Consider the following 14,859-nt stretch of genomic DNA (forward strand, 5'->3'; position numbering starts at 1 on the left):
TGCCAGGTGTCAGTGGTGTCACAGATTGGCATTCTAGTGTGCTCAGCATGGCTCCTATGCAGTAAACAGACTTCAAAGGGCTGCTACTGTGCTCACACGCTAGCCGGGCTGAATAGGTGCCTTCACTGTCTGAGCCCTTCACACGCATCACACAGAGAGTTCATTCAGCGGGACTGACGCGCTGTGCACAGCCGGACACCAGCGTGAAAATTACACCCTTAAAAAGAACAACTTCATTCAATAATGTCAGCTCTCTCTCTCTTTCTGTCTCTCTCTCTCCCTGTCTCTTGCTGTTTATCTGTGCTGTTCTGTCCTCGTTTCTCTCTCTCAATGACATATGTGGCTTTGTATATTCTGATAAATGCTAACTTTGTGCATTCCTAATGCCGTTTGCCGAGTCCTTGTAGGCAAATCATGGTAAACATGTTCACAGATAACTATCATTTGCTATTGCTATAGGTCTGTGATGGTATATAGAAAGCAAATAGATCATATATATATATATATATATATATTGTATATACACTGCATTAAAAGTTTAACAGTATTTTTTTATGTTTTGAAAGAAGCTTTCTTATGCTCCCGGGGACTGCAAATTTACAAAATACAATTTGTGATAAAAGCTGAATTTTCAGCATTATCCAGTCTTCAGTGTCACATGTTTACTGTTTCACAATATTACTGTTTTTGACTAAATAAAGCATAAGAAACATTTAAAAATAATTTAAAAAATAAATAAATAAATAGTGGCCAATATTTTGGAGCTCTTTAAATCATATATATTTGCATGTACTATGATGGAAAAACTAACCTATACGCCTTCGGGGGGATTGGAGCAGATTAATGGATTTTTGTGACAAAAATATATCTAGTTTTAAAATTAAATCAAATTCAAATTCAAATTTTTTTTTTTTTTTTTATTATAACGTAAATAATAATATTTTCCACGAGTGCGCCGAGTTCTGGATTCTTGGCTGAATTCTGACAACATATGATGCAACTTACTTTGAAAAAAGAAAGTCATATACTAGGATGTTCTTGGGGGTGAGTAGTTTATAGTAATTTTAATTTTGGGGTGAAATATTCCTTTAACTGATAATTATAAATGAATTCAGAGACAACAGTATTTTGTAGTATAATCAGTGGGAGGGGCTATTGGACCGATTATGAATAACAACCTTACCTTATGTGAGTATATAAGGTTATAATATTGATTTTGGTCATCAAATCCTTCAGGCAGTTCAACAGCTAGTCATTTTGGACATTTTGGACTAGTGACATCATGCTAAAAATCCTGGAAAGATTTTTACAGCTGAACAGCCGTGTAGCACATCTGACCCAACTAGCACAACATTTCTATCATCTGACACATGCCAAGGGAAAGACAATTTACAAACATACCCAGAGGCCATGTACTAAATTCAGTTCCTAGCTTGTATACCCATCACCCCTCCTAACCCCACACCCGTCGAAAATTTCCTTCCCCATCCACACTTCTTTAATATTTAATCAAGACAACAGATTCACAAATGATGTTAGAGAGAATGCATGCTAGATCATATTGTCTCATCCAGTGTCTCGTCCTTTGCTTGCTATCAATTACAACTTTGACTCTCCAACTAAGTCATTTGCACTGGATTGGTAATTTGATTTCAGGAGCTCTCTCACTTGATTTCCCTTTGCCATTAATTTAATTTCACAGGCCCCCATCAGTAGATAGCACATGCTGAGACACCTATCTCCCAGAGCTAATCTCAGCAGCCTGGATTAAAATTGAGAGCTTCATTCCTCTGTCACCATGACATTATGAGCGCCTTGTCATTCATCCTGACAATTCTACAAGGTCTGGCCTTTGAATAATGAGTTATTTTGATTATTTTATTTACTGTTAACTACATTAATACCTGTTTTTATGTGTAGATATTATAATGTACTGTTCATTAAATAGTAAATTCGGACATTTAAAAGTAATAAAAAGCAAAAGCCCGTATCAAACAATTAAAAACTATATGCACACCACTGGAAAATTAAAAAGTCTGAATGAAAATGGAATCAAATGATATACTACTAGTTAATCTAATTTATAGCATTCGAGGGCCAAATTTATTAAACAGGGCAAATTGGCAATTCCAAAACAGCACAGATGGGAGGAGAAATGAATATTATAAATGAAATAATAAATTAAATATCCCCATTATAAAACAAACTATGTGGTCTCATTGCATAACATACCTGGGCGCACTTTTTAGCGAGACACGAAATTGTACCAGTACATATAACATCTCGGTTCCCTTTCTGTTGGTCACTCTGAGTCACTTTGGATATGACTCACAAATTGGGATCTTGCTTCAAGAAACCAATCTACTTTGAGTGTATTACAACGAGCCAATAAAAATTGGCATGTGCTGATTGCATCCAACTGCAGCAGATCACAGCGTGAGTATAAATGAGCAGCAGGTGCAGCGCATATTCAGCTTTTCACTTTGGAGCTGAGCGTGACACTTTCTGCGCCCTCTTCTACTTCAAGAATGACTGGTAATAGAGAGTTTTCAGCGGTGGTCGTTCCAGTGTTGAGTGGATTGCCAGATCAGCTTGCACTAACCCCATGTTGTATGCAAGCAGTCATCTCCTGTTCGCATCAGCACTAAAAGAGCTTCTAAAAGAGCAGCTCCCTCACCACCCTGGATGGCGCTGCAGCCAGGGGGTACTTGGGGATCCTACCATTGGAGTGGTCGGTAGCGATGCAACTGTGCCGGGTGGAGAATCTTTTGTTTTTCCATCCACTGACCTTTTATGACTGACCCTGGGTATGAACTGGTCAACAACTACAGTGGCACATTAACTGCCTAGAGTCGCAGGCAGTACAACTTGCCCTGGGCAGTCTCAAGGAGCATCCTTGGGTCAAGCATGTACTGGTCAGCAAAGACAATACATCAACAGTTGCGTACATCAACCGACAAGGTGGTGTGCACTCCTGTCGCAACTTGCCCGCTACTTCCTACTCTGGAGTAAGAAGCATCTGAGATCACCTCATGCCATTTATATTCAAGGAATGTGCAACCAGGCAGCCAATGAGCTATCATGATCTGCACTTCTTGGAGAATGGAGACTCCATCCCCAGACAGTTCAGCTGATTTAGGAGTGTTTCTGAGTCGCTCAGGTAGAAACCTTGAAACCTTTCACTGCCAGTTGTTTTTCTCCCTGACCGAAGGAACACTCGGCATGGACGCACTGGCACACAGCTGGCCACAGGGCCTACGCAAGTATGGGTTCCCCCCAGTGAGCCTTTTCGCAAAGACACTGTGCAATGTCAGGGAGGACGAGGAGCAGGTCCTGCTTGTAGTGCCCTATTGGCCCACCTGGTTCCCAGAACTCCTGTTCCTTGTGACAGCCCCTCCTCTGCCGATTTTTCTGAGGAAGGAACTTCTGCTGAGCCTACAGGTCACTGGCTCGGCTGCCTTTAGCCAAAACCTGAATATGCCTTGCACCTGCTACTTATTTATACTCACACTGCGATCAGCTGCAGCTGGATGCAATCAGCGTATGCCAGTATATATTGGCTCATTTTAATACACTTATGGTCTCTCAAAGTGAGATCCCAATTTGTCTGTCATATCAGAGGTGACGTCTCCATTCCCTTCTTCACGGAACGAGGGTTACATTCATAACCAAATGTTACTTGTGTAACCCTCATTTCCTGAAGAAGGGAACAGAGATGTTACGTCATTGACTCGTGTCATGGGGTCCCACTTAGGAACCCAATCACCTCTGAGCTTTAGAGAAAAAGCCAATGAGAATTGGCAAATGGAATTTGCATACCGAGGCCACTCCCCTGTGCAACCACTCATTCTGGTTTATGCTGAGAAGTCGAGACGTAACCTGACAATTCAGCACAATTCAAAATTGTGGCAAGAGGGACATAACGTCATATTGACTGACTGAAAGGGAAAGCCTTGGTTACAACACTCGTTCCTTGAAGGAGGGAACAAAGACATCGGGGGGTGGAGCAAGATGACATGAATCACATGAAATAAGATGTGAGTTTAGGAAGAGGAACACGGTTGGGCAAAAACTGTGGAACATAGAACAAGATGCCTGGTCTAAAGAGGGTGAAGGAAATCCTGTTACAGGTGCAGCTCAAACTACTCCAGCTAGTCTGAAATGCAAGGCAATGGAGAAACCAGTGTTCACAGTGAAAGTGCACTAATCTCTAGGGAATGCCACTGCAGGCAAACAATTGCCTCCCACAATTACCTGATTTTACATAATACACGGGAGGACACAGGCTCCACACACAAGGTTATAAAACCTTGTGAAAAAGTGTGGGCTGTGTCGCCCAGTCCACAGCTTTACAGATGTATGCTAGAGAGCCGGTATGTGCCAACGCCCAGGGAGGCAATACTCCGAGTGAAATAAGCTCTCACTCCTAGGGGGCACGGCTCACCTTGGGACTGGTACACCAAGGTACTGGTACACCAATGGCCAACCTCTGTTTGGAGACAGCCTTCCCCTTCTGCTGTCCCACAAAGCAGACAAAGAGCTGCTAGGAGTTTCTGTGGTCCATATAAAGGTGCAGAGCAAGAACCAGACCCAGCAACACAATGGCCCGGTCTGCCTCCTCCAGGGGCAGTGCCTGCAGGTCCTTGAAATGGAGTGGTCTTGAAACCTAACCAGGTCTAGGTCTCAAGGTAACGTGAGAATCAGCCAGACCAAATTCAAGGCACAAATAATTGACTGAGAATGCATGCAGGTCTTCCAACTTCTTCATGGAGGAGCAGTCGTCAAGATAGTTGAGAATCTAAAGAATTCCAAAGCAAAGAAACAGTCTGTATCAAGGCAAGACCGAGATCTATTTTAGGACATCTTAAATAGTAGAGGATGACTCACAGATCCAGGATTGGCCACAACCCACTGTTCTTCTTGGCTACGATAAAATAAGAACTGTAAAATCCTGATCTCATCTCAGCTGGAAGGACAGGCTGTATTGTGTCCTTCACCAGGAGGACCGTATTTTCCACATGCAGGACAGAGGCATCCTTTTCCCACCCAGCAGATGTAAAACTTACCTGTTCCTCCCGATCCCATGGTGGCGAAGTCATGCCTCGAATTAGAATGTGAGAAAGCAGTGTACTGCTCACAAACTGCACTCAATGCAAAAGGCTCAGAGATGTAGATAATTGCATTTTTTGTGAAAGGGTGGGTACCAGGTCAGTGGCAGCAGTGGTGTTAAGTGCCCTCGGCCTTCCTCCAAGGGTGGGGCCACAGATGTCAGAGTCCCCTGAAGAACAATCACCTTCATGTCTGGGCATCCAGCCTCAGGGACACTTTGCAGTCTTCTAAGAAGACTTAATGTCAGCCTGAGGAGTGGGCTGCGCCACCCTCCTGCGGCTGGCTTGACAACCCTGCTGAGGGGATACTTCCTTAGGTGTTTCCCTAGGTGGAGCAGGTGTAGAAGTCACAGTGGGCTTCTACACCAAATGAAGCACCAAATGAAGACCTAGCACCCAGCGCAATACCCAATACTTAGTATCAAGCTGGGTCAAGATGTGTTTAATGGCCTCTGTGGGTTTCTGTACATCTGAGATCTGCTGGGCAATGTCTTCGACAGCGTCACTGAAGACGCTGGCCTGTGAGATGAGTGAGTCAAGAAAGTGACCTTTGTAAGCATCACTCATCTGTGGCAGTTTCAGAGATGGCGCTCCTGGACCAATCAGAGGTGATTGGTGATTGGATAAGCGGGACCTTATGACATCAATCAATAACATTAACGTAATAATGTCATAGTGACTGACATAAAAGGAACTGCAGTTTCTAAAAGAAATGAACACTAGTGGTAATAAAACTCTGACACCTTTTTTTATTAATTTTCACAAAAATTTACAGAGTTTAGATTAATAATATATTATTTTCACGCAATTACTTGAAGAATATCATGTGACTTCAAAACAGTATTAATATGCTGGGAGATATGAAAACTGATGCTTTTGAATGTCAGCATCACACATAACCAGCTTGACATCTATGGGTTTTAATAGATGGTAGGTTTGTTCGGTAGTTCAGAGATGTACTTGAGAGGCAAGAAAAATTTAATGATATGGTTGCATCAGCAAATGGCTTTTTATATCAGTTTTGCATTAGCTAACACTATTGGGTAGATTAAGGGTTGGATTTTGTGTAGGGCGTATTTCCAACTTACAACTTGTAGCGACAGTCCCCAGATATTTCATTTAATTAATCAACGTAATAATAATGTGCCATGAACCCTTCATGAACCCTTAATCAGTGGACATTTCTCTTTGAAACTGATGAAAAAACGTGCAGTAAAGTATGTATAAATGGTATACCAAAAAAAAAGTGCACAGAGGTATTTTTAGTGTGGAAAATAGATATAACAACAACCATTCACAAAGTACTAAGATATGCTTTTTCAGTATCAAAACGTTTAATTTATTTGGCGTACTATTTATACGAATGTTCATGAGACATGAGAACATTTTTTTTTTTTTTTCAGTATATTAATGCATTTTATGTATTGTGACGAGCGTCCCGAACTGCCATCAGCGTCGCCCTGGAAAGAGCACCTGGCCACGCCCATCACAGGATGATTGGTCCCAGCTGCTCCCCATTAACAGCATGGCATAAAAAGGCCACATGGCATGCCAAGATTCGAACATTGCCTCCATGAACACTAAGAGTAACGTCTCTTGTCTTGTCTCCTGTAGAGAACAGCGTATGACCAGTCAGCCTATACCTTTTTACGGCACGGGTCCACTGCACCAGGACAAAGGAAAGGAAGAGAGAGCACCTCAGCACCCCACAGCACTCGGACACTCACCACCACTCGTATTTCTGTCATCTTTGTTAAATAAATCCACCCTCCGGGGTCTTTATTTGAGTTATCCTTGCCGTGTTTTTCTTCACCCCGTCACAGTATGTTAATGCATTATTTAATAGAAATTTTCATCAAATGATACTATGAATAAATCTAACTGAGTGGTTAATCATTTAAAATGATTTACTTCTATTTGGAATTTTCTGCATGATATCACTGCGCCTGCTGTGGACATGGTATGGCAGCAAACTTCCTTGATTGTAATGCCGGAATAGTTCCTAATTATATCGGCCTAGAAAATCACAACTTTTTATTTTACATCTTTCTTACTACACATTATAACTACAGTAGAGACCAGTTTTAAATAGGAAAAGTATCAAAACTCTTTGGTCATTTTTGAACGCAATGCTACTGGTCTAATTGGATTCAATGGTCTATGCTAAGCTATGCTAAAAGTTTTATTGCCAGGCCTGGAGATTGGCTGAATGGATTCAAAAATGATAAATCTCAACTTTATTACCTCTGGGGGAGTTAGAGAATAAGCCTATTTGCAAAAAAATAGCAATAAACTAGCATTCATTTGCTTGACTTAGGACTATTTTGTTTAGCATTACGTCACATAATTAATATTTATGAGCCAGGCTGATAAAGTTTAAGGTGTTTCCCTCCATTGAACAGTAGTTTATCATAGTTTTCTGAAAGCATGTAGCTACTAGTTTCCAAGCATATGCAAACAGTTAGTTGTTTCTAATAGACTGTTATGTTTGGATAGATTTAGCTCACTTAATTTGTTGTAATCACAAATTAAGAAACCAGTAGTTCCCTTTAGGCAGGCTCACTGTGAGCTGCCATTCTGATGCAACAGAACCGTTGTCACCATCTCAGCATGCTGAATAAGAATTAGTGAAGCACAGCCTGAAGGATTGATTGAACTGTAGCCACTGGAGGATGATTTGCAAGAAAAACAGAGTACAGTGATCTAATAAAGGGAATTAAGTGATTAGAGCCTATTTGTTAATGCCGTTATTGTTCTCATCAAATTATTTGGAAGTCAACTTTTTTTTTTTCGCCTTCCACTTTCAAAATCATAATAATAATTTAAAGCATTTATTATTACATTATATATATATATATATATATATATATATATATATATATATATATATATATATATATATATATATATATATATATATATTCTATGCGATAGCTGTTATTATTAACACCATGACAATTATTACTCCCATTATTGCACTTTTTCATTCTATGTTTCCCTAAAGCACATTAATATGCAAATTAGTTAAAGCTTATACATACATTGTATATAATGGAAAAACTAGTTTATGGCCAATTTAAACTCATTTGTATTTAAATATATCTTTTATAACATAGTTGAAAATAATGTTTTTATGAAGTTTGGTTTAAAAAATTAAACTTGATTTGTGATTAAAACAAAAATTTTTGCCTTTTCATGTCTACTCTTGTTTAAAAAAAAAAAACTTTTTAAACTTCCAGTGTCCTCTACAGAGGACATAGCATAACATATGAATAAAATATCATTTTTCAAAAAAATTTATTCGTTTTAAAATTTATGTAATGTAATGACATGAAAAAATCTGAAATTCATCCAACTTTTTTTCTCCTATACACACACACACACATATATATATATATGTGTGTGTGTGTGTGTGTGTGTGTGTGTGTGTTTGTTTGTTTGTAAAAAAAAATTAAAATAAAAAGGCAAATTAGATACTTACAGGTTTGTAATGACATAAAGGTGATGCCAAAATTTCCATTTTGATCTATGCCTTTAATATACACATTTGACATGCAGGTCTGAAACGTACTTTCAACAATTTAATGAACGTTTAATGCATTTAATGACTCATTTAACAGTTTCAAAATGTCATAGGATATTTTACATCGTTGATGCCATTATACTGTCTTCTCAGTACAACTGTCTTAAAAAGGGAGCAGAACCGTCGCAAGAAGTTAGTCTGCTCTAATGATGTCAGACTAGAGGAAAGTCATCTTATTTAGCCAAACTTCCAGACCTAAAAGTACATGACTGTTTTACAGACAAGCTGGATCACTGACTGCAGGTACCTCTGCCAATTTATAAGCCATACTCCACAGAAAGCGCTTCCAAGGTGCAGATAACTCTTGTACTCGCACCATTAAAGGCTAACTAAAGATAATTGCATCTGTATATACTGTGAACGCATTCCCTTTAGCACCGAAACGAATATAGTCTTGATTGCTAAGCTAATCTGCTGTAGTATCACAACGTTCCTTGGCGTCAATATGTAGGTCAGGCTAAACGCATTACAGAATCATTTGGGTGATACGGAAATGAGATACCACACAAAGTTGTGCTGTGGAACAAATACAGTCAAATTATGAGAAAATACTTCCGTTTGTGTACAAAATGAGAAGAGAAATCATAAAAAAAGTGCTCGTATTTGCATTAATATTTGCTACTCGAATGTACCATTCAGTATCTGTTTAGATGAGAGAAAGGGATGTACCAGGGAAGGAAACAGAGAGGTATATAATGCCACCCTCCAAAAGAAGACCCCCCGCCTACATCCCCCACCCTCAATAAATAAAAACAGGCTAAACCGCATTTGTGGCATAATAAGATGCAGTAATTAATGCCATCGATTCACATCCATAAGGATCCCGACGTGGGAAATCCGATTACTTTTTATCACATTTCAAAACTCCAAGTTAGTTTCAGGAGCCGGTAACTTGGTTAGTGTTGGGCTGGAGCGGGAATGAGACGGCTGCTGAGCTTGATTGATGAGAATGCAGCAGGCAAGCTATTAAAAAACCAGTAGCTTTCATATCCCAGACAATGGCTATAAACATATTCTGAGAGCTGCATCCAAAATGACTCCTTTAGAGAGAGAAAACACTTCATCGCCGTAAAACCTGCGGTTTATGGGATGTTCAATACATGAGTTCACAATATCTCCGTCTTTGCTGTCACTCATGTCAATGACAAATAGATATCGTGTACGTATAAATTATTCCTCTTGGCCTCTATTATTATTTGGAGAATGGGAACGCTGAGTTCAGTGCAAAAGATTTCAATGTAACAGAAACGTTATGAATGAGCTAGTGATATTTTAATCATTTACCAATCAAACGAGGCTCACGTTGAATCGCTCGACAATGATACAGGTTTGTTACAGGTGTTATGGGCTTTTTGTAAACAATGTGATTGCGTAATTATTGGGAGGGTGTATAAATTCTGTCTGTATTGTATTATGTATGAATGAGTGCACAGGAAAACATGGTAATTTGAGATGATGAAACAATAGAAATGAAGAATGGGAGAGATAGGAGAATAATTCGAATAAATTCCAGGTGTCTTCTTTCGGTTACGTAAGCCCACATTTTCTTTTTGGAGTCTATGAGATCCCAGTGCCACTTTTTGATAATTTTGATGTGGGCAAAGGAAAAATTGAAAGAGAAAAAAAAGAAGAACATGCAGGTTCAAAGGTTGGGGTAAGATTAGCGAAAATTTGCTGCAAAAAAAGTACATTGTCACACACAAGTCACTTGCAAAAATAAACATGGCAAATTTGCTTGAAAAATTTAAACCCGCTACATGAAATTCATGAAATTAATTTTACGAGTTGCCAATTCGTATGAATTTGTATGAATGACCTACACGTAACCCCTCCCCTAAACCTACGTGTAACTGGGTTTTAGACGAATTGTACAAAATCGTACGAAAGATTTTGTACGAATAAGCCATAAAATATGTACAAATTGGATGTGAGACTGTGTTGGAAAGTCTCTCACTTTAAATTCCTGTGTACGTGGATTCCTATTGTAATGACTAGACTAGGAATCAGCCAAACGATGATGAATATGGCCACAACTTTTAAGCCGTCTGTGAAGAATTACGCTAATCATTGATTTTTTTTCTTTTTTTGCTGATTATATAATAAAAGCTTTCAAATGGTCACTTTTATTATGAAACAATAAATGCGGTTTTGATGCTTATATGTCAATTGCATAGTTTTGTTTTGATATTGGCAGCATGAAACGCAAGTGAATCGTCTCTTCCTCCCAACTACTATGACAAAACATGAATGTGCATCATGAGGTACGCTGAATGATACAGTATAACCTACAGAAATGTATCAGCCTTCATGTAATCACCCAGTTTTCAACTACAGAAAAAGGCAATGAAACGTCTCGGGTTACTTGACTGTAACCCTGTTCCCTGAAAAAGCGGGAACGAGATGCTGCGCTGAATGCGCTAATGAGAACGTCTTTTGTTCGACCGGTTGTTGAAGCACGTGTGTCAAACACGCCAAAGTTTGGCTTATATAACCTCGGTCAGGTGACGTCACCTGATCATGAACACCTGGAGGTTATAAATAGATGTGACGCGGAAACATCCTCAGGTCAAATTTTTGTCTGAAAGGACGTCCAGTCACGCCCACAGTGCGGCATTGAGGCGCAGCATCTCGTTCCCGCTTTTTCAGGGAACAGGGTTACAGTCAAGTAACCCGAGACGTTCCCTATCAAAAGCTACTCTCGATGCTGCGCTGAATGCGCTAATGGGAACGAGAATACCAACGCCGCCGCACTAGGAGTGTCTGGACCCCCAGCGTTGTGTAGTGTGTGCGCGCAACACTGAAGAGGTCTTAGACATTACTCTGGGATGTCGACTCAAGGACATGCGAGCCCGGAGTAGCATGGACATCCAAACTATAAAATCTAACAAATGTGTGCGGAGAGGACCAACCTGCCGCATCACAGACTTGCTGCAAGGGCGCCTCTTGCTAAAGCCATCGACGATGCAACCCCTCTGGTTGAATGAGCTCTAACTCCTAGAGGCGAAGTTTGACCATGCGCCTCATAGGCTAGGGCAATAGCATCTCTCACCCAGTGTGACATAGTCTGTCTAGTGGCAGCCGCCCCGGTTGCGCCACCATAGCATACTGGCTGCTGCTCTGACTTACGCCACTGGCTAGTGCGGTGGACGTAGATCTGGAGAGCACGTACTGGACACAGTAAGTGAAGTTTCTCCTGCTCCGGTGCCATGAATGGCGGAGGGCAGAAGGCTTCAAGGATGACCGGATTTACAGTCGAGAATGGAACTTTCGGAAGATAACTAGGGTGAGGATGCAAAATAGCTTTTACCAGCCCAGGGGCAAAATCTAGGCAGGATGGCGAGACTGACAGAGCCTGCAAATCCCCAATTCTCTTCAGAGAAGTAATAGCTGTTAGGAAAACCATCTTTAGGGTCAGAAACCTGACAGGCGCTGACTCTAGTGGTTCGAAAGGGGTGTCCACCAAGCCCTCAAGCACTATAGCTAGATCCCATGAAGGAACTGTCGCCCTAGTGGGCGGCCTCAACCTCTTAGCTCCTCGAATGAAGCGAACAACTAGAGGGTGTTTCCCTACAGAAGCCCCTTCAATCAGAGCATGGCAAGCCGAAATGGCGGCCACGTAAGTTCTGAGAGTATTAGGACGTGTGCCTGAGGACATTTTCTCTTGCAGAAACTCTAGCACTGAAACAATCTGGCAGTGAACTGGGTCTGCATGGTGTGTTGTACACCAACTTTCGAAGATGCGCCATTTCATGGCATATGTTCTTCTAGTGGAGGGAGCCCTAGCGCTAAGAATAGTCTCTATTACATTGGCTGAAAGGCCAGCATCACTTAGTTGGTCCCTCTCAGGGGCCAGACGTGAAGATTCCAGAGCTCGGGACGGGATGAAATATTGTCCCCTGTGCCTGAGAGAGAAGGTCCCTCCTCACCGGAATCGCCCACGGCGAGCCGTCGAGGAGAGATATTAGATCTGAGAACCATATTCTGGTTGGCCAACGGGGCGCTATGAGTAAGAGGCGAGACCCCTGTTGACGGACCTTGGCTAGGACTCCGGGGAGCAGAGCAATCGGAGGAAATGCATAAAGACGCATTCTGGGCCACACATGGGCCATCGCGCGTCCAGACCCAGGGGAGCTGGATGAGTCAGAGAGAAGTAGAGGGGACATTGTGCTGTCTCCTGTGAAGCAAAGAGGTCCACCTCCGCTTCGTAAAACCTTTCCCAGATTTGACTGACTACTTCGGGGTGAAGTTTCCATTTCCCATGTGTCACGGCTTGTCTGGACAGCAAGTCTGCTCCCCTGTTTATGTGACCGGGAATATAAATCGCCCTGAGGGACAGGAACTTGTCCTGTGCCCAAAGCAGACCCTGCTGCGCTAGCTCGTTCAAGCGGCGCGACCGCAGTCCGCCCTGGCGATTTATGTAAGAGACTACTGCCGTGTTGTCCACCCGCACTAGGACATGGTAGCCTCTCAACTGCTGGAGGAAGTATTTCAGGGCCAGAAATACAGCCTTCATTTCGAGGCAATTGATGTGCCATTCGAGAAGATGACCTCTCCAGATCCCTTGGGCTGGACGGCCATCTAAGACCGCTCCCCAACCCGTGAGGGATGCGTCTGTCGTTAGCATCTTGCGACGACAACACGGACCTAGAGTGGGACCCAAAGTGAGAAACCGGGGTCTGAACCACATAGATAGGGTACGAAGCCCTCGACGCGTAACCCTTATTTGCCTCTGGGGATTGGCCCTTGGATGAAATCCCCTGGCTCTGAGCCACAACTGAAACGATCTCATGTGCAGGAGGCCCAAAGGTATCACTGTGGAAGCAGCTGCCATGAGACCTAGAACTCTCTGAAAGTGATGAAGAGTGACTTTCTGGCCTAGCTTGATGCTCTTTAGGGTGTTCAGAATGGATTCGAGGCGTGCAGGAGACAGCTGTGCCTGCATCGTGGTCGAATCCCATACGACCCCCAAATATGGTGCGGGGTGACAATGCTAGGCCGAAAGGAAGAACCCGATACTGGTAAGCTTCGCCCCCGAAAGCGAACCTCAGGAACTTCCTGTGTTGTGGCAATATTTCTATGTGAAAATATGCGTCCTTTAGATCGATTGTCACAAACCAATCGCCCGGTTGGATTTGAGAAACAATCATTTTTATTGTTAACATCTTGAACTTGTATGTTCTGAGGTGATGGTTCAATCCTCGAAGATCTAAAATCGGACGCAGCCCCCCATCTTTCTTGGGAACGAGAAAATACCGGCTGGAAAATACCGGTAGAGGAACACGTTTGGCCCCATTGTCCAGCAGAGTTTGCAACTCCTGTATCAACAAATGCGCTCGTTCCGGTTTCACGGAAGTGAAAATCACGCCGTTGAAACGCGGAGGACGATATGCGAACTGAATCCTGTAGCCTCTTTCTATGGTTTTTTTGGACCCATGGGGAGATATTTGGCAGAAGCTTCCACGCTGCCAGCTTCTCTGAAAGGGGCACTAATTTTGACACTTCGTTTTGTTGGGGGGTTGTTAGATGTTCGGTGTCCTGAAACGTGACAGGAGGCGACCGAACATCCAACGTTTCGTTGGAAACCGTTGCTCCCCGAAACACCAGTGGCGGCGGAGATTGAACAATGGCTTCCTGAGGGTGCCGGGAAGGAGCATTTATTCTCTGTTGGAATTTTTCGCGCCTCCCCCGGGAGGCACCCCACGCGCTGAGTGCACCAGCATCAGGACTTCTTCTTTGCGGAGATTATGCTCCGCAGGTCCGGTCTCCTTGAGGCGGACTGTGAAGCGCGGCGAGCCGCACCCCAGTCTCTACGAGGGGGTGCTCGGCTCGCCACACTGTCCCTCTGTGCCTCACGCCTCAAAGGAACCGGACCTGGTCGGGACCGGGTGGCCGACGGTCCCGACTCTTGAGCACGGCGGGGGGAAGAAACCTCACGAACGCTTCCTCATAGCGTTTCGCCTCCCGAAACCTAGTGGCGACGGCATTAACTGAGTCGCCAAATAGGCCGGAAGGCGAGACAGGGGCATCAAGGAGGATGGCGCGGTCTTTGTCCTTGATGCCCGTGAGGTTGAGCCACAGATGTCTCTCCTTGGACACCATAGCAGCCATAGAACGGCCGATGGCACGGGCCGTCTGCTTGGTCGCACGGAGAGACAGATCTGTGGCTCG

The 14,859-nt window shown here is 42.8% G+C and overlaps 1 long non-coding RNA gene across 1 annotated transcript in view; it reads left to right on the forward strand.

Annotated features, from left to right (window-relative positions):
• LOC122330241 overlaps window positions 1-6,852 on the forward strand; it is a 39,925-nt gene extending 33,073 nt beyond the window's left edge. The window contains exon 4 of the long non-coding RNA XR_006247982.1: window positions 6,723-6,852. This is a non-coding gene — a long non-coding RNA (uncharacterized LOC122330241). The remainder of the gene's footprint in view (window positions 1-6,722) is intronic.
• The last annotated feature ends 8,007 nt before the right edge of the window (window positions 6,853-14,859 follow it).

Source organism: Puntigrus tetrazona, chromosome 24, assembly GCF_018831695.1.
Source record: "Puntigrus tetrazona isolate hp1 chromosome 24, ASM1883169v1, whole genome shotgun sequence".
Lineage (NCBI taxonomy): Eukaryota > Metazoa > Chordata > Actinopteri > Cypriniformes > Cyprinidae > Puntigrus > Puntigrus tetrazona.